Raw genomic sequence first — 20,239 nt, 5'->3', positions numbered from 1 at the left:
TAAGTGGCTTTGCTCCTCATAGAAAAGACTGTTAACTTTCCAGTTTGAAAGAAAGACACTCCGCCTGCCATCCATTCTGCCTTGACTCAACTGAGTCCACATTTGGGGGTCTTTCAATTGAAAAATTTTCCTCTCTCTACCAATTTTTCTGTTTTTAAGCATGCTGTATTTGCAAGTGTCAGAAAACCAACTCAAACTTGTCTTAGCGAATATAGTGAATTTATTAATTCACATAACTGGAAAGATAAAGAAAGGGATCTGGCTTTAGGCCCAACTGATGACATTAACCAGGAGCCCACACATCCCCTCCAGCTATGCCCTTACTCCCACTCGCATTCTCTCCCTACAACGTAGCTCTCCTTTCCTTTGTGTTGGCATCATTTTCTGTCTCTCTTGTTGAAGAATAATGAAAACTTTGCATTGTATTTAGGCTTACAGATTGCCAGAAGCATGTTTTTAATGAACCACTGCGGTAGGGAGAGATGGTTTAAAGTGATTATCAAAAGCACTGAGCTTTTTTACATGGCTGAGAATAACGGGACCACAGTGATACAGAAAGGAAGAAAAGAAATATAACCTGTGGGTACTTTTACATCTTAAGTGATTAACAACCAAAGCTTTTTGTGAACTGTTAAGAATTCTGATGCTATTCTTATTTTATGACAAGGTTTTAAACATTTTAAAACTTAACATAGTCTACAAGATGTTCATATTTTAAAAAAAAAGAAAAAGAAAAATCTCTAGGGCACATCTCAGTGTTCCGTCTTCTGTGGATTTTTTAGGATATTTAGACAGAAACATCAGCGACAGCAAGCACCACTGACAGGGAAAGAATAAAGTGAGATTATGTAATAAAACAGAATTTAGGTCAAAAATGTACAATAGTATAAAGAGACACAAATTGAGCAAATGAGAATGGTTGTCTTTTGTAGACCAATCTATACACGGAGGAGTTGACTTTGCAAAGAGGAGGAACACCTCCTTCTCTGACAGAGGATGAAAAGGGCTACAGTAAAAACCTTTGAGGAAATGAAAAGCCATCTGAGGTAAACATGTCAATAACTGGGTATGTGAGGACCTGGGACACGCTTCCAATGACTGCTGGAGGAAGGTGAGGGCTGAGCACACTGAAGAAACCAGCCAAGAGAAGAAAGAACACATTTGAGGGCACCCCACAATGAACAATAATCACAGTTTTGACATCTTTCAGAGAAGGCAGCATTATCACAGCAAACACATATAGCTAATGAATCAGTATATTCATGACGTCTTTTTTTCCCAGCAAATTTTGCCTGAAAATGAAAACCAAAAATGTTGACAGTGGGATCTACGCAGAATTGAATATTGGCAACATTTTGAAAGCAGCTCTCTTGCCCCTTCTGTTTACCCATTTCTGTTCCCCTCTAGCCTTAAAAACCTAATTATAGGAATGAGATCACCAAGCAATTGAAACTAACTCCTGACTTAGGGTTTCCTAAATGCACACCATGCCTTGCCTAAACTGCTGATTCTTTTCCTAGATAAAAAGAAGTAAGAATGAAGAAATAAGTAGTTATAGAAATATGAGCTCTCTACTCCCAACAGCAGTCTTAGCAATCCTGCAGAAGATCACGTGCGCAAGGTAAAATCTGAAGAGAGTCAGCCAGTCTGCATGCAGTGAAAAATGATGCAGAACCCAACCTCCTTCCTTGATGATTCACTGAAATTCTTCCCCCCATTTTCTCCTTTAAAAACTGTCATGGCTGAGCAGAATCTTCAGAGTTGGTCTCTGGACACGAGTCCCCCATCTCCCCAGATTGCTGGCTTTTCTGATTAAAGCACCTTTCCTTTCTACTGACACTTGCCTCTCAAATTATTGTCTTTTGAGCAGTGATGAGCTGAACCTGAGTTTGGTAACAATTTCACAAAGAGAAGTAAAAGTACAATTATTTGTGGGAATTTATGTAACCATGAATTCTGTTAGGAAGAAATGCTTCTTTCCCAATCCTAATGCCTCCTTCTACATAGAGTTTCATTAGCAGAACATTCCTAGCCTTCCTCTGTTCAACAGCTTCTCCTCATAGAGAGAGGAATAAATTAGTATAATTCTCTTCCAGATCCTTTCTCTTTCTTTATCTGGGGACAAGATTATCTGCCTCTATGGAGTGCTTGCTTTCTCCCTGGATCTTGCATGCCGTGAGACTTACTAAGGCATGATTTCCCCCCTGGAAAAGTGGAGGAGGGAAGAAAGGGAGGTTCTGAAGTTTGTGAGAATAGTAGTGTCAGTTCAAGAAAGTGTTAAGATTTGGTGCACTGCAATACCACTGATGAATATAGATGCAAAAGTCCTCAACAAAATACTAGCAAACCAAATACAACAATATATTAAAAGGATCATACACCATGATCAAGTGGCATTTATCCCAGGGATGCAAGAATTTTTCAATATCCTCAAATTAAACAATGTGATACACCACATTAAGAAATTGAATAATAAAAACCATTATGATCATCTCAATATATGCAGAAAAATCTTTTGATAAATTTCAACATTCATGTGTGATAAAAACTTTTCATAAGTGGGCATAGAGGGAGCATACCTCAATATAATAAAGGCCATATATGACAAACCCACAGCGAACATCATACTCAATGGTGAAAAGCTGAAAGCATTTCCTCTAAGATCAGGAACAAGAAAAAGATGCCCACTCTCACGGCTTCTATTCAACGTAGTTTTGGAAGTCCTAGCCACAGCAATAAGAGTAGAAAAAGAAATAAAAGGAATCCACATTGGAAAAGAAGTAAAACTGTCACTGTTTGCAGATGACATGATGCTATACATAGAAAATCCTAAAGATGCCATCAGAAAACTACTAGAGCTCATCAGTGAATTCAGTAACATTGCTGGATACAAAATTAATATACAGAAATCTGTTGCATTTCTATAACTAAGAAAAAATATCAGAAAGAGAAATTAAGAAAACAATCCCATTCACCATCACATCAAAAAGAATAAAATACCTAGAAATAAACCTACTTAAGGAGGCAAAAGATCTGTACTCTGAAAACTATAAGACACTGATGAAGAAACTGAAGACAACACAAACAGATGGAAAGATATACCATGTTCTTGAATTGGAAGAATCAATAGTGCTAAAATGACCATATGACGCAAAGCAATCTACAGATTCAATGCCATCCCTTATCAAATTACCAATGGCATTTTTCACAGAACTGGAACCAAAAATCTTAAAGTTTGTATGGAAACACAAAAGACCCCGAATAGACAAAACAATCTCGAGAAAGAAGAATGGAGCTGGAGGATTCAGGCACCGTGACTTCAGACTACAAAGCTACAGTACTCAAAAAAGTATGGTACTTACACAAAAACAGACACATAGATCAATGGAACAGGATAGAAATCCCAGAAGTAAACCACATACTTATGGTCAATTAATATATGATAAAGGAGGCAAGAATATACAATGGAGAATAGAAGTCTCTTCAATAAGTGGTCCTGAGAAAATTGGACAGCTACATGTAAAATAATGAAATTAGAACATTTTCTAAAATCACATACAAAAATAAACTCAAAACAAATTAAAGACCTAAATGTAAGAGCAGATATTATAAAACTCCTAGAGGAAAACATAGGCAGAACATGCTTTGACGTAAATCACAGCAATATTTTTTTGAATCTGCCTTCTAGAGTAATAGAAATAAGAACAAAAATAAACAAATGGAACCTAATTAAACTTAAAAGCTTTTGCACAGCAAAGGAAACCATAAACAAAACAAAAAGACAACTTACAGACTGGGAGAAAGTATCTGCAGACAATGCAACCAACAATAGGTTAATTTCCAAAATAAACAAACAACTTAATATCAGAAAAACAAACAACCGAAACAAAAAATGGGCAGAAGACCCAAATAGACATTTCTCCAAAGAAGACATACAGATGGCCAATAGGCACATGAAAAGATATCAAAACCGTAATGAGGTATCACCTCACACCAGTCAGAATGACCATCATTAAAACGTCTACAAATATGCCGGAGAAGGTGTGGAGAAACAGCAACCCTCCTTCACTGTTTCTGGGAACATAATTTGGTGCAGCCACTCTGGAGAACAGTATGGAGGTTCTTTAAAAAACTAAAAATAGAGTTACCATATGATCCAGCAATCCCAGCCCTGGGTATATATCTGGAGAAAACTCTAATTTGAAAGGATACATGCACCCCAATGTTCATAGCATCATTATTTACAATAGCCAAGACATAGAAACAAACTAAATGTCCATCAACAGATGAGTGGATAAAGAAGATGTGGTACACATATACAATGGAATACTACTCAGCCATAAATAAGAATGAAATAATGCCATTTGCAGCAACATGGATGAACCTAGACATTACCACACTAAGTAAATCAGAGAAAGACAAATACTATATGATATCACTCATATGTGGAATCTAAAACAATGATGTAAATGAACTTATTTACAAAACAAAAATAGACTCACAGACACAGAAAAGAAACATGGTTACCAAAGGAGATGGGTGGGGAGATAAGTTAGGAGTTTGCGATCCATAGATACAGACTACTATATATAAAATAGATAAACAACAAGGACCTATTATATATCACAGGGAACTATATTCAATATCTTGTAATAACCTATAATGAAAAATAATCCAAAAAAGTATATATTAGTTTGGCTAAAATGTTCGTTCATTTGTTTCCGTAAGATGGCTCTAGGAGCACTTAGTTGTCTATAACTTCATTCAAAACAATTTTGCTAGATTGTATTATGACAGCTGTCATAGCAGCATGCATTTAAAAAAATTATCAAAACTGGTGAATTTTTGTGTAGACATTTTAATATTGAAGATGGAAGAAAAAAAACAACATATGCAGCATTTTATGCTTTATTATTTCAAGAAAGGTAAAAACGCAACCGAAATGCAAAAAAAGATTTGCACAGTGTATGGAGAAGGTGCTGCGACTGACTGAACATGTCAAAAGTGGTTTGCAAAGTTTCGTGCTAGAGATTTCTTGCTGGATGAGGCTCCACGGTCAGGTAGACCAGTTGAAGTTGATAGCGATCAAATTGAGACATTCATTGAGAACAATCAACATTATACCATGTGGGAGATGGACAACATACTCAAAAATATCCAAATCAAGCGCTGAAAATCGTTTGCATGAGCATGGTTATGTTCATCGCTTTGACGTTTGGGTTCCACGTAAGTTAAGCGAAAAAAACCTTCTTGACCGTTTTCCGCATGCAATTCTCTATCTAAATGTAATGAAAACATTCTGTTTTTAAAACAAATTGTGACAGCTCACCCTTCCCCCTCCCCATAACCTCAAGTCCGTTCTCTAGGAGGTCTGCGTCTTTATTCCTGCCTTACCCCTAGGTTCTTCATGACATTTTGGAAGGGTGAGCTGTGACAGGGCAAGAGAGAGTCATGGACATATACACACTAACAAACGTAGTAAGGTAGATAGCTAGTGGGAAGCAGCCGCATGGCACAGGGATATTGGCTTGGTGCTTTGTGACAGCCTGGAGGGGTGGCATAGGGAGGGTGGGAGGGAGGGAGACGCAAGAGGGAAGACATATGGGAACATATGTTTATGTATGACTGATTCACTTTGTTATAAAGCAGAAACTAACACACCATTGTAAAGCAATTATACCCCAATAAAGATGTTAAAAAAAAAAAAAAAACAAATTGTGACAGGTGATAAAAAGTGGATACTGTACAACAATGTGGAATGGAAGAGATCGTGGAGCAAGTGAAATGAACCACCACCAACCACACCAAAGCCTGGTCTTCATCCAAAGAAAGTGATGCTGTGTGTATGGTGGGATTGGAAGGGAGTCCTCTATTATGAGCTCCTTCTGGAAAATAAGACGACTAATTCCAACAAGCACTGCTCCCAATTAGACCAACTGAAAGCAGCACTTGTCGAAAGGTGTCAACAGAAAACGCGTACTCTTCCATCAGGATAATGCAAGACAGCGTGTTTCTTTGATGACCAGGCAAAAACTGTTACAGCCTGGCTGGGAAGTTCTGATTCCTCCGCCCGTATTCACCAGACATTGCACCTTTGGATTTCCATTTATTTCAGCCTTTACAAAATTCTCTTAATGGAAAAAATCTCAATTCCCTGGAAAACTGTAAAAGGCACCTGGAACAGTTTTTTATCAAAAAGATAAAAAGTTTTGGGAATTTGAAATTATGAAGTTGCCTGAAAAATGAAACAAAAGGGTGAATACGTTGTTCAATAAAGTTCTTGGTGAGAATGAAAAATGTGTCTTTTACTTAAAAAACCGAAGTCACTTTTTGGCCAACCCAATATATGTATGTATAACTGAATCACTTTGCTATACACCTGAAACTAACACAACATTGTAAATTAACTATACTTCAATAAAAAATAGTTATAAAAATAAAAAATAAAAACATAAAAAGCTTTGGTGCACTGAAAATGGAAATTAGAAGATGGATATTTAGGGAGCAAAATAATGAGACTAGGGCATCTGGTAGAGCCTTGATCAAAAGGCTTAAAGTGGTGGAGACATTGTATTAACTCAGAGTATAAGTGAAGTTTGCAGAGGCCTGTATCTCTGCCATGTGGCTGTATTTTTATGGTTATGAGTTTAACAGCTGTGCCTTAATTGAATAACCAGCTCTAACAGAAGATTACATGTTCCCAAGTCTACTAGTCCTTGTATATATCTAGCCCATCCTTCAGCTATGAGTATGAACCTCAGAAAACACCTGCAGTCCTCTACAAAGTCTGGGATCATCTGAGTTGAGCATGATGCTTCAGCAAAAACACAGGCCTTACATTTAGAGCTGATTTAGTTTGACCTTGACCTTCATTGGGACAATGTGATATTGTGATTTATAATAAGAAATATATAGTTCATCTCTGTCTCAGTTTCTGGCATAGAGCTTTTAAAACCCTTGGAATTTCCTAAATGATGAGAGACAAAGGTGTCTTTTATTATGTTAATGAGGCAACTTAATCATACCTAGGTAATAAAGCGCCATAAAAATTCAAAAGTGATATGTATTTAAGTTTCTCCATGTCTTTTCATGGCTTGGAAGCTCATTTATTTTTAGCACTAAATAATATTCCACTGTCTGAATGTACCACAGTTTATTTATTGATTCACCTACTGAAGAACATCGTGGTTGCTTCTAAGTTTTGGCAATTATAAATAAAGCTGCTACAAACATCTACATGCAGGTTTTTGTGTTTATAATTTATATACAACACTTTTAATTACATATATTTTTAAATTTATAATATATATATAAATTAACAAGCTGGAAATGTAAAGAATCTAGAATAGACATTTTTTAAAAAGAACAAAGTTGAAGACACACTAACTGATTTCACAATTTACTTGAAAGGTATAGTAATTAAGACAGTACAGAATTGATATAAAGGTGGACAGATCAATAGAGCAGAATAAAGAATCCAGAAATAAATCCACCCATATAAGATTAATTGATTTTTCAATAGAAGTACTAAGGTAATTCAATGGAGAAAGAACAGTCTTTTCAAACAACGGTTCTAGAGCAACGGGAAATCCACGTGATAGGGAAAGGAAACCACCTTTACCTTACAACACACACACACAAATAACTTGCTATGTGTGACAGACCTACATTTAAGTGCAAAACTATAAAACTTCAGGAAGACAACCTTTGTGACTTTAGGAAAAGCACAGTCACTGAAAGAATAAAAAAGATAAACCAGACCATAAAGATTTATATATCTTGCTCTTCAAAAGACATCAAGAAAACAAAAAGATAGTCCACAGAAAAGCAAAGTATTTGCAAAGCATATTTATGATAAAAGACTTGTGTCCAGAATGTATAATAAACACTACAATTCAACCATCACCATTGGATGACAGACAATCCAATAAAACAAAATATTTGAATAGACACTCACCTAAGAAGATACACAAACGGTAAGTATGTAGGTGAAGAGAACTTCAACACTGTTGAGTTCAACACTATTCATAATGGAATTGACAGCTCAAACCACAGTGTGATACCTTCACATACGTATTACAACACTAAAAAAGAAATGACTTTCAACCCCAGGTATTCATGAGGATGTAGGGAAACTGGACTCTTTATAATGGCTGGTAAGAATGTAAAATGTTACAGCTACTTTGGAAAAAGAGTTCTTTAATTTCTTAAAAAGAAAGACCCAAGAATTCTACTCTGGTGGATTAGGAAAACACATCCATGCAAAGATTTGTACTTAAATATTCAGAGCAGTGTTACTTATATGTCCAGCTTAAAACTGGACACAATCCAAATGTCCATCAACTTGTAAATGGATAAACTAAATGTGGTATGTTCATATGATGGAATCCTACTCAAGAATAAAAAGGAATGAACTAATGATACATGCAAAAATATAAATAAACCTCAAAAGCATTATGCTAAATGAAAGAGATGACAAAAAAAGGGAAATTCCAAAGTTGTTTTTCTTTTTTACTATTATCTTTTTAAAAAATTCTCTTTCATCATTCATGTTTGTTTAGAACATTACAGTAGGCATGAAGGGAAAAATAACTGCATTTTTAAATGCAATCTGTCCAAAGTATATTATAACATATGAAACCATGCCATTATCTCTTAGGGGAAAAAAGCATTCAAAAATTAATTTGATATTAAGTTTAAAGATTAAGACCAACGTCCAAGTAAGCCACGTATAAGGTTAAGTGCAAGTCATGTTTTCATTCCAAGGAGTTTACAGAAATGTGGGCATGCCATGTATGATTTGAAATAGTCAAATCCTCGAAGGTTTCTGCACTGGGATTTAAATAAAAACTAAAATGTCAGCATAGTTTCAGTGGCTTTCAATTTCCTGTTTGATCTCAGAAATGTATGGATGGTCTTTGCCATGAGCACTTCCATGATGGCAATGGCCTTCCTCAGGGCTCTCTCCCCGGCCTTTACCATAGCGGGTGGTAAAGAAATGTATCTAGTGACAATAATAGCTACCACTGAATACCTAAGTTTTGCAAGAAGATAGCAGTATTTCAATGCCACTCCCTGATAGGGTGACGATATATGTTGTTTGCTTATCACCACTAACCCCCATATATGATCAATTTTCCCCAGGCAGATTCAAATTTAATGGGTTTATAGGAGGTTTCTGCTAGTATCGTATTCTCTTATTGTGACTTCTCAGTATCTGAGCTCACAAACATTTGATGAAGCTGATACCTAGAAGATCTTTTTTTTTTTTCGCGGCATGTGGGATCCTCCCGGACCGGGGCACGAACCCATGTCCCCTGCATCAGCAGGCGGACTCTCAACCACTGCGCCACCAGGGAAGCCATAGAAGAACTTAGTCCTTCCCTCCCTTCACCACCACTGCATCTCTGCTACGGCCACTGGAAAAACTAAGTACTAGGTAATAGGAATGTCATTTTGATTGGGAATTTTCTCCAGTGACTGGAGATCATTTTGTTTCCTCAGTTTGTTGCCTGATGAGGGATGGGTAGGTTAGTATTTGATCATTTTGTATGTCTTTCTAACTCTTTGGATGCTCTTAGAAATGAAACACATACGAGATTTCACACTGATCTTCACGATGAGGTCCTGAAAGAATTGTGGCTATGTCCATGAAGACAGCCCATGTGTAGTTGCTGTGACTCCACAGCTCCACCTAGGTAGCCATAACACCTTTAGCGTACTGCAAATGAGACATTCAAAATGTTTTATTTCACTGGGCTCACAAAGGGAAAAATAATTTAACTTTTAAACTTTACCTTAGATTTTGATGCCGAGAGACTTTAAAATTGGCAGAGTAGAATTTTTAGGTTTATATTTTTTAGGGATTTTGATAATGGGAGATGATTTATGTTCAAATTTGGGATGTGTTTATGATAACTTCTTATTGGTGAATCTTAATATTGTCATTTGATCCCTTTGCAGAATTTGATAGGCTGTACTGGGCAATATGTTTAGACATAGCTACTGATAGGAAATAGAATAGGAGGTACATTTCTGGACTTGAATACTGAATTTCAATTACTGTACTGTTTTTACACATTTCAGATCTTTGGGGCAAAATTTAAACATAAACTAGCGGTCACAGGGGAAACTATGAAGGAATAGTTATTGACATTGGGAACGTGGCCTCATGAAGGTAACAAGAATTTTCCAAGAGGTGGATTAAGAAAAAAATCTAAGAATTAAAGGAAGAATCAGGGACAGAGGCCTGCAACTGATTTTGTTTCTGGTTTCTGTTTTGGTTTGATTTGGTTTTTTGGCAGAAGTTTGAAGAGGTATTTCAATTTAGGAGAATATTATTAGATTACAACTTGGAAAGAAATATAAGAAACAAGGGGTATCTGTGTCCCACTTTATAACCAGGGGGCCACTTTCTCTTGAGACAAAAAGGGTCAGCAAGGTATAAGAAAAGCATTTTCAAAAACTGCAAATATTTCTAGGAAACATCAAATTGAACAAAGTTCATAAGTATTTTTTTTTTAAACTTCAGGCCAGCTCAGATTCTTTTAATGAAATGTGAATTTCCAAAGAAGGCCATGATGTTGCATTACTTTTCTGAATGTCTATCGACATCATTCAGCATATATGTGTCCCATTAACAGGTTTAGGACATGTTGTTGAGCTGGGATAGGAAGAGGAAGGACCTGGATATTGCTTCATAAACACAGATTTTAATATATGTGACAGACAACAAGAATTAAGAGTCAGAGGTCATATCAGAGTACAGAATTTCACAGTTCATTGTTATGCAACTATACTAACTGCTAAAGAACAAAGTATCGATTCACCTACTAAAGCTGGAAAGGCTGACTGTATTCAAGGGAATTATCACGATAGGCAGAGGGACCACTGCAGTGGGGTTTTGCAGGAGCTGGGAGAGATCAGCCTCAATTCTGAATACAACAAGGAAAAGTGGGAATTATAGCCAAGAAACAAGATGAAGTAGTTGGGCGATGAAAAATTACCAAGAGGAAACACCAGGGTAAGGGGGGGGGGGGATTGTGGCTAAACTGACTTAGCAGGATTCTCGCTAAAACTGGGCTCTACAAGGAAGGACACAGGAGCCCAAGGTCAGGCCTAGCCCAAAAGATAGCTCAGCGGAGCCTAACCAAATTTCGGTCAAGGAATGAATCTTTGTCATTAAACAAGCTTAGTGTGGTCCAGTACAAAATCAAATGTCTCAGTTTTAGGAGCATCTGACCTCACATGTTCAATCTTTAATATAATTACTCAAAATTTTACTACCTCTCATTTCATACCTGCTCATACAGAATTTGTTTTTTTCCTTATGGATTTTTCTCCCCTTAAAAGGCCTTTCTCCAAGGAATGTCACACAGCTATTGATATAGCAGTCCAGGTGACGGCTTCCTGTATGTGGCTAGGGAACAGGCACCTCCCAGATAACGGGTCTGCATTTGAGACCAGCAACTGTATTTGCGTCTGGGAGCAGGAGACTGGGGAGAAAGGAACTATTCTCAGATGGCAATACAGGTACCTGTGAGAAAAGGTTGTGGACTGAAACTGTCAAAAGCTGGCTTCCCAAATATCACCAACAACTTGCTGAAAAAACAAATCTGGGTTACTGCTCACTGCGGTAAAGGAGAGCAAAGCATTGGCAGTGTACCAGAGGGGAGACAGCAAGGTCAGAAATTATTGGGAATTGGAAATTTGATTTAAGGCAGTTCTTTCAAAGAGGGGGTTTGATTAGAATTAGATAAGAATCAAGATACGGGAGTTCAGGATTGGTGAAGGCAGTCAAAGAACTTAGGGCTCAAACTCAAACTGCAGTTTTAAAGTAGCCTGTCTTTTATCTTCAGGGACAACAAAATGGAAGTAATCTTGCAGAAAAGTGACCTTTGATGCTTTGATATCTATTAACACTTTCCACTGAGCAATAGATGAGTATTTTGAGAAGCAAATATAAGGAACAATCAAAGTATTTGTCTGGGCAGAAGGGTCCCTGAAAAGCAAAGTGATACTAAAGACAGAAACATGGCAAAGCCACGTCCTCATACATAGGAAGGCGTATTTTCTGTCCTCAGTGTCTGGATTGAGTTTGGAGATAATCTTGGTTCTCAGATTGTGAACTACTGCACGGAACTGTGCGCAAGTAATTGTGCTGTTAACTAAAGAGACTCTATGTCCTTTCGAGCTTCAGAAGCTGTGCTGCATGGCAGCCGGGTTGGAGCTTCTCTGTGACAGGCTCAGAAGCCTGGACAGACAGCAGTGAGGCCAGCACACAGGTGGCCTTGGTGACCCTGGCCAGTAGGAGTGACCCAGGAGAAAATGCTGTCTCAGGTTGGGGCTCAGAGCACACAGGTGGAGTCTGACAAACCTAAATATAAATCTTCTCTAGAAATCCCTTTAGTACATTTGTGATTTGGTTTAACTATTTAATTTCTGAGCTTCTGTTTCCATTTTGATAACTGAGAAAATATATGTAAGACATTAGCATACAATAGAACCCAACAAATATTTTTCTCCTAAATCTACTATAGAGAAAATTCCCTAAAACATGATATAATAGAAGAACTTATTTAATGGCAAAAGATATATTAAAATGAGATAGAGAGTTCTACTGAGTAATCAACAAGAGTATTGTTTCCATTGTAAATGTAACTATCTGCCTATTTAAAAAACAGGCATTATGTTTTATAAAATTAATTTGCAATAAATGGGGAATTGTTGCTCAGTTGGTACAAAGTTTCAGTTATGCAGGAGAAATAAGTTCTAGAAATCTGCTGTATAACACATTACCTATAGTTAATAACACGCCATCGTGCACTTAAAAATATGGTAAGAGTATAGAGCTCGTGTTAAGTGTTCTTGTCACAAAAACAAAACCAAACAACAACAAAAACCACAAAAGGACACAAGGAAATTTTTGAAGGTGATGACTATGTGTAGTACCTTGATCATGGTAACAATATCACAGGTGTGTACATATGTCCAAACTCATCAAAAAGCATACCTTAAACATGTACATTTAAAAATTATAGATCAATGATACTCAATAAAGCTTAAAAAGCATTCTCCCTGACTTTCTAATTTTCGTTAAAATCAGTTATTTAAATTTACAGCTATCTCAAAAGTATTATATTTTCACTTCATATAACCAAGTACCTGTTGAATATTTACTTAAAAGACAGCCTTAATGATATTTAAGTTAATTTCACTTGCTTAAAATTTTAACTAGAAAAAAAAACCTTCCTTGTTATTTTTAATCCAGATATACTTGGTGTGAAGATGTAATTGCAATTTTAAATTAACTTGTACCTTCAGGAACAACATAATGAAAGTAATTTTGCAGAAAACTGACCTTTTCTCTGTATTCTTCAGCAAGATGTGCCCCACCAGAAATGAATCAATACTCTGGAATCTATTTTAGGGGGAAAAAGATATTATATTCATAACAACGTCATAGCATTTCTCTTAATTCTGCATCTAATCTTAATTCAATTGTTTAATCTATTTTTAAAATTATAATAAAAAATAATCATCAAATATTTGAGCAATACTTTTTTTTCCCTAAGCAGAGGGTTAAATTAATCTTTTAACCAAGGCTTGAGTGGAAGCATAATCCTTATGCTTCCTTATTATTCCTAATCCTTATGTGACCCTTATTAATAGTCTAAATATGTTTGTTGCTTTAGAAGTGATTTTTGAAGTACCTCCCTTGATTCTACAACTCTGTTCTCCTTAGTGCAATATCAGGGCTGATTAGAACTTAGTAGGATGACGATGCTGTGAGTAAAGATTTGGTATCTGGGTGGTCAGAATAAATAGATACCTGAACAAGACATAAACTCTTTCTGTCCTTCTCTTCATCAGGGTGTCCGTCTGCTCAGCCAACTGCTAATTTCTGATTAATCATGTTATGGGGTATTTCAGTCCATACTCTCATCCTGAACAGCAGGAAGTTTAATTGGGTCGCTAATATCATGCTCAGGTTTTTGTATGGTCTTTCAACACCTTCCAAATCACAGGCCTATACTATAGTCACAAGCCTATAATGACCACCTGTTAGATTTGGGCATATTTATTATCTTTACTCAGATCGTCTGTCACTGGGCTCCCCCCACTAGGTTAGCCCTCTTGGCCTTGTTAAGAACCTGAATCACGCTTAAACTCAGGAATATTAGTACTGCCTTGCTGAGTTTGGTGGGACCAGCTCGTGCAGTTCTGTTGTTTGACCCTGGCAGCTGCCCCGTGCCCCACTGAGGTCACCATGTGGTCCTAGTTTTCTTCTTGTTCCACAGCTGATATCCCAACATGTTCCAAAAGGTACTTGCATACAAGCACCCACTGCAGAATTTATTAAATTAAACCGACAAGAGAGTTAAGGAGCTAAACCTGTCCACTATGACAGCTTTCCCAATTTATTTCTACCCATTTAAATTTTTCCCTATAGTGAAAATAAGCTCTGTGAAATGAATCACCTAACCTAGGTGATGTTGCATTCAGAGCTTTAATGTAGGTATGACTCCTATCCAACACTGGGACTGCAGAGGACAAATGAATTCCACTTCACTGGAAATCTGATATGAATGTCAATATAATTTAAGATCATTTAACATTTCAGCAAATATACCCTACCTCACAAAACAATATGGAGTCCTAGGATGAAGTATCACCCACCAAATCAATAGTGCTAGAGGACTGTAAAAATATGTATGGAATAAAAGGAGACTGGGTGATTCTATTCAGAGACTTAAAAAAAAAATTTCCACAAAATTTCACATAAAATGCACTTACTATTTATTAAGGAATTTTTTTCAAAAAAAAAACATGAACAAGAAATTGTCATGAATGTTTTATCACCTAGAAATATTCTGTCCATCTTGTTCAAATGAATTTTGTTAATGGGTTTACTATAGGGGTTAAAAGCATGGACCCTGGGGCCAGAGTCCTGGGGTTCAAATCCAAGCTCCACCCCCCAGCAGCTGTGCAAATTTTTTTTCCATACCTTAGCCTCACCTATGAAATGGTGATAACAATAGTAATGATCTCAAAGGACTCTTATAAAGTTGAGTTAAATACGGGAAGTGCGGGCTTCCCTGGTGGCGCAGTGGTTGAGAGTCCGCCTGCCGATGCAGGGGACACGGGTTTGTGCCCCAGTTCGGTAAGAGCCCACATGCCGCGGAGCGGCTGGGCCCGTGAGCCATGGCCGCTGAGCCCGCGCGTCCGGAGCCTGTGCTCCACAACGGGAGAGGCCACAACAGTGAGAGGCCCGCGTACCGCAAAAATAAAAAATATGGGAAGTGCTTAGAACAGCTTCTGGTCATAAAAAGTACCATGTAAGTGTGAACTATGATTGTTATTATCAGAAACAGTTGTAATATTATCATTACTTTTAAAATAGTGCTTTAAAATGAGAAAACCAGGAATAAAAATATAGAAATGTTTTCCTGGTTAAATAAGCAATGACAGTAAAACAAGAAAAAAAATTTTTAAAGCTAGAGTAATAAGGACAACTTTTTGATTTCTCTGCCTTTAGCCATTTGTTAAGATATTAAGCAGAATTTACAATTCTTAAATGCTACATGTGAGTGACCTTATGAACAAAGGAAAAGAAAACGTTCACTACGCAATACAAGATGTTTTGCATTTGGCAACAGAAGCGCCATGTCAAGAAACTAAGTAAGTAAGCAGTGGATTTTGGAAGCAAGCTGGCTCCTTCTATGCATCACCTAAAGTGCTGCAGCAATGAGCACAGTGATAAATGCTCAATCATATGGCATTCCATCAACATAGCATGCCCCTAAAATTAAAAGTATGGATCATTTTCCAGATAAAACACACACATTCTGGGAAAAGGAAAAATTAAGGTAATGCTTTGGCAAAAGATTGTAAAATGGGCTTTCTGTATTCAGTGTTCATCTCTGCTCACAATAGAAATTGCCATGAATTTCTTTAGCACAATCCTCTACCTGATGTAACACCTATCCTATTGCTTAAAATATACTAGTTACAGATGACGGTCATTTGACACATTGTCAACACAACGTTTAGTTTGTGCAAAGATTTAAACACTTCCCTCCAAACCTGTGTGTGTGTCATGTGTGTGTGTGCACATTTGCAGGTGCATGAATTTAATAGCTCATGATACTTTTAAGTTAATTTTGTTTTCCATAGTAGAGCTTTTACGGCTTTGGTAATGACATTTTACAACATACTTAAAAGAATTCAGACATAATTTTTGACATGCATTGATTTTTATCAATTACATAATTACTATTAGACCAAATATTTGAACTGTAGTTGAAACCTAAAATGGTGGCATCTTAAATTTATGTCCATAGATAGTCATTTCAGAACTGGAAGATAAAGTGTATTTTCTAAAGAACATATTGTTGTAATTATCTAGAAAAATCATATGCCAAAAGTCTAACATTCATTTCTAAAAAAGGGTATCCCTACACAGTAGGTCCATGGTTACAGGCTTGAATCCCATGATACGAGTCACATAAAAATGAATGTGTTTTTCTATTGGATGGAACTGATAGCAGACAAAAGTCACATTATTTTTCCTGTTTTGTCTTTGATAATAAAATGAAACAAGTTAAATGACTTCGGTGAACTAGTGTTGAGTAGGCAAGGAAAGGATTTCTAGGCATTTAGGAAATCCTGTCTGCACTTGGAGGTGGAGTGAACCGTCTGTCATCATCTCTGATCCAGGTGGAACTGACAATGGTGGCTCAGAGAGTTTCTAAACACAACTTGGGCTAGTGTGCCACAGCTAACCGGGAAGGAGTGTGGGAAAAACTCTGGACCTGCCTAAGAGGCAAGAGACCATTGATTCAGGGTGCAAGAGGAGAGGGGATTCCTTCCCTGTCTGCCCAGAGAAAGCAGAGCACTGCCTAAATGAGCTCCAGAGATGGGCACGAGCCACGGCTATCAGCTCAGATCCCAGAGACGGGCATGAAACGCTAACGCTGCTGCTGCAGCCACCAAGAATCCTGTGTGCGAGCACAGGTCACTATCCACACCTCCCCCTGAGGAACCTGTGCAGCCCATCACTTACAGGGTCCCATGACCCAGGGCCAAGTTCCCAGAAAACACACAGTGTGCCTCAGGCTGTTGTAACGTCATGTCGGTCCCTGCCGCCACAGGCTCTCCCCACATTCCGATTATAACTACCATATGCCTCCCTGCCCCTGGCATGAGAGAGCCAGAGCCCCCTAATGAGCCGCTGCTTTAACCCCATCCTGTCTGGACGGGAACAGAAGCTTGAGGGCATCCTACACGCAGAGGTGGGGCCAAAACCAAAGCTGAACCCTGGGAGCTGTGCGAACAAAGAAGAGAAAGGGAAATCTCTCCCAGCAGCCTCAGGGGCAGCAGACTGTTTCTCCAAAATCAACTTGATGTACCCTGCATCTGTGGAAAACCTGAATAGACAAGGAATCATCCCCAAATTGAGGCAGTAGACTTTGGGAGCAACTGTAGACTTGGGGGTTGCTGTTGCCAACTGACTCTTTTCTCATTTTTATGTTTATCTTAGTATAGTTTTTAGTGCTTCTTATCACTGGTGGATTATTTTATTGGTTTGGTTGCTCTCTCCTTTCTTTTATTACTAAAAATTTTAATAATTTTTAAATTTTTATTTTAATAATTTTATTATTTTTTAATGTTTTTATTTATATTCTTTCTTTTTTCCTCCCTTTTCTTCTGATCTGTGTGGCTGACAGGCTCTTGGTGTTCCGGCCTGGTGTCAGGCCTGAGTCTCTGAGGTGGGAGAGCCAAATTCAGGACACTGGACCACCAGACACCTCCTGGCCCCACGTAATATCAATCAGCGAGAGCTCTACCAGAGACCTCCGTCTCAATGCTAAGACCCAGATACACCAATGGTCAGCAAGCTCCAGGGCTGGATGTCCCATGCCAAACAACTAGCAAGACAGGAACACAACCTCACCCATTAGCAGAGAGGCTGCCTAAAATCATACTAAGTTCACAGACACCCCAAAACACACCACCAAACGCAGCCTTGCCCACGAGAAAGACAAGATCCAGCCCCACCCAACAGAACACAGGCACCAGTCCCCTCCACCAGGAAGCCTACACAAGCCACTGAACCAACCTTAGCCACTGGGGGCATTCACCAAACACAACAGGAACTACGAACCTGAAGCCTGCGAAAAGGAGACCCCAAACACAGTAAGTTAAGCAAAATGAGAGGACAGAAATACATAGCAGATGAAGGAGCAAGGTAAAAACTCACCAGACGAAACAAATGAAGAGGAAATAGGCAGTCTACCTGAAAAAGGATTCAGAGTAATGATAGTACAGATGATCCAAAGTCTTAGAAATAGAATGGAGAAAATACAAGACATGTTTAACAAGAACCTGGAGGAAATGAAGAGCAAACAAACAATGATGAACAACACAACAAATGAAATTAAAAATTCTCTAGAAGGAATCAATAGCAGAATAACTGAGGCAGAAGAACAGATAAGTGACCTGGAAGATAAAAGAGTGGAAATAACTACTGTAGAGCAGAATAAAGAAAAAAGAATGAAAAGAATTGAAGACAGTCTCAGAGACCTCTGGGACAACATTAAATGCACCAACATTTGAATTATAGGGGTCCCAAAAGAAGAAGAGAAAAAGAAAAGGTCTGAGAAAATATTTGAAGAAATTATAGCTGAAAATTTCCTTAACATGGGAAAGGAAACAGTCAGTCAGGTCCAGGAACACAGAGAGTCCCATACAGGATAAATCCAAGGAGAAATATGCCAAGACATACATTAATTAAATTATCAAATATTAAATACAAAGATGCTAACACATATATATGGAATCTAAAAAAAAAACTGGTACTGATGAGCCTAGATGCAGGGTAGGAATAAAGAGATAGATATAGAAAATGGACTTGAGGACATGGGGTGGGAGGGCGAAGTTGGGCCGAAGGGAGAGTAGCATTAGCATACATACACTACTGAATGTAAAATACTTCACTAGTGGGAAGCAGCCGCATAGCACAGGGAGATCAGCTCAGTGCTTTACAATGACCTAGAGGGAAGGGATAGGGAGGATGGAAGGGAGGCTCAAGAGGGAGGGGATACGGGGACATGTGTATGCATATGGCTGATTTGCTTTGTTGTGCAACAGAAACTAACACAGTATTGTGAAGTAATTATACTCCAATAAAGATCTATTAAAAAAGTAAATCCAAAGAAAAAATATTAAAAGCAGCAAGGGAAAAGCATCAAATAACACACAAGGGAATCCAGATAAGGTTAACAGCTGATCTTTCAGCAGAAACTCTGCAAGCCAGAAGGGAGTGGCAGGACATATTTAAAGCAATGAAAGGGAAAAACCCACAACCAACATTACTCTACCCAGCAAGGATCTCACTCAGATTCGATGGAGAAATTAAAACCTTTGCAAAGAAATTGAAACCTTTACAAATGAGCGAAAGTTAACAGAATTCAGCACTACCAGAACAGCTTTACAACAAATGGTAAAGGAACTTCTCTAGGCAGGAAACAAAAGAGAAGGAAAAGACCTACAACAACAAACCCAAGACAATTAAGAAAATGGTAACAGGAACATACATGTCGATAATTACCTTAAATATAAATGGATTAAATGCTCCAACCAAAACACGTAGACTGGCTGAATGATACAAAAACAAGACCCATAGATATGCTACCTACAAGAGACCCATTTCAGACCTAGGGACACATGCAGACTGAAAGTGAGGGCATGGAAAAAGATATTCCATGCAAATGGATATCAAAAGAAAGCTGGAGTAGCAATTCTCGTATCAGACAAAATAGACTTTAAAATAAAAACTGTTACAAGAGACAAAGAAGGACACTACATAATGATTAAGGGATCGATCCAAGAAGAAGATGTAACAATTGTAAATATTTATGCACCCAACATAGGAACACCTCAATACATAAGGCAAATGCTTACAGCCATAAAAGGGGAAATTGACAGTAACACAATAATAGTAGGGGACTTTAACACCTCACTTTCACCAATGGACAGATCATCCAAAATGAAAATAAGGAAACACAAGCTTTAAGTGACACATTAAACAAGATGGACTTAGTTGATATTTATAGGACATTTCACCCAAATACAACAGAATACATTTTCTTCTCAAGTACTAATGGAACATTCTCCAGGATAGATCATATCTTGGGTCACAAATCAAGCCTTGGTAAATTTAAGAAAACTGAAATCA

The sequence above is a fragment of the Orcinus orca genome, chromosome 1 (genome assembly GCF_937001465.1).
Source record: "Orcinus orca chromosome 1, mOrcOrc1.1, whole genome shotgun sequence".
NCBI lineage: Eukaryota > Metazoa > Chordata > Mammalia > Artiodactyla > Delphinidae > Orcinus > Orcinus orca.
This window is presented reverse-complemented; position numbering follows the sequence as displayed.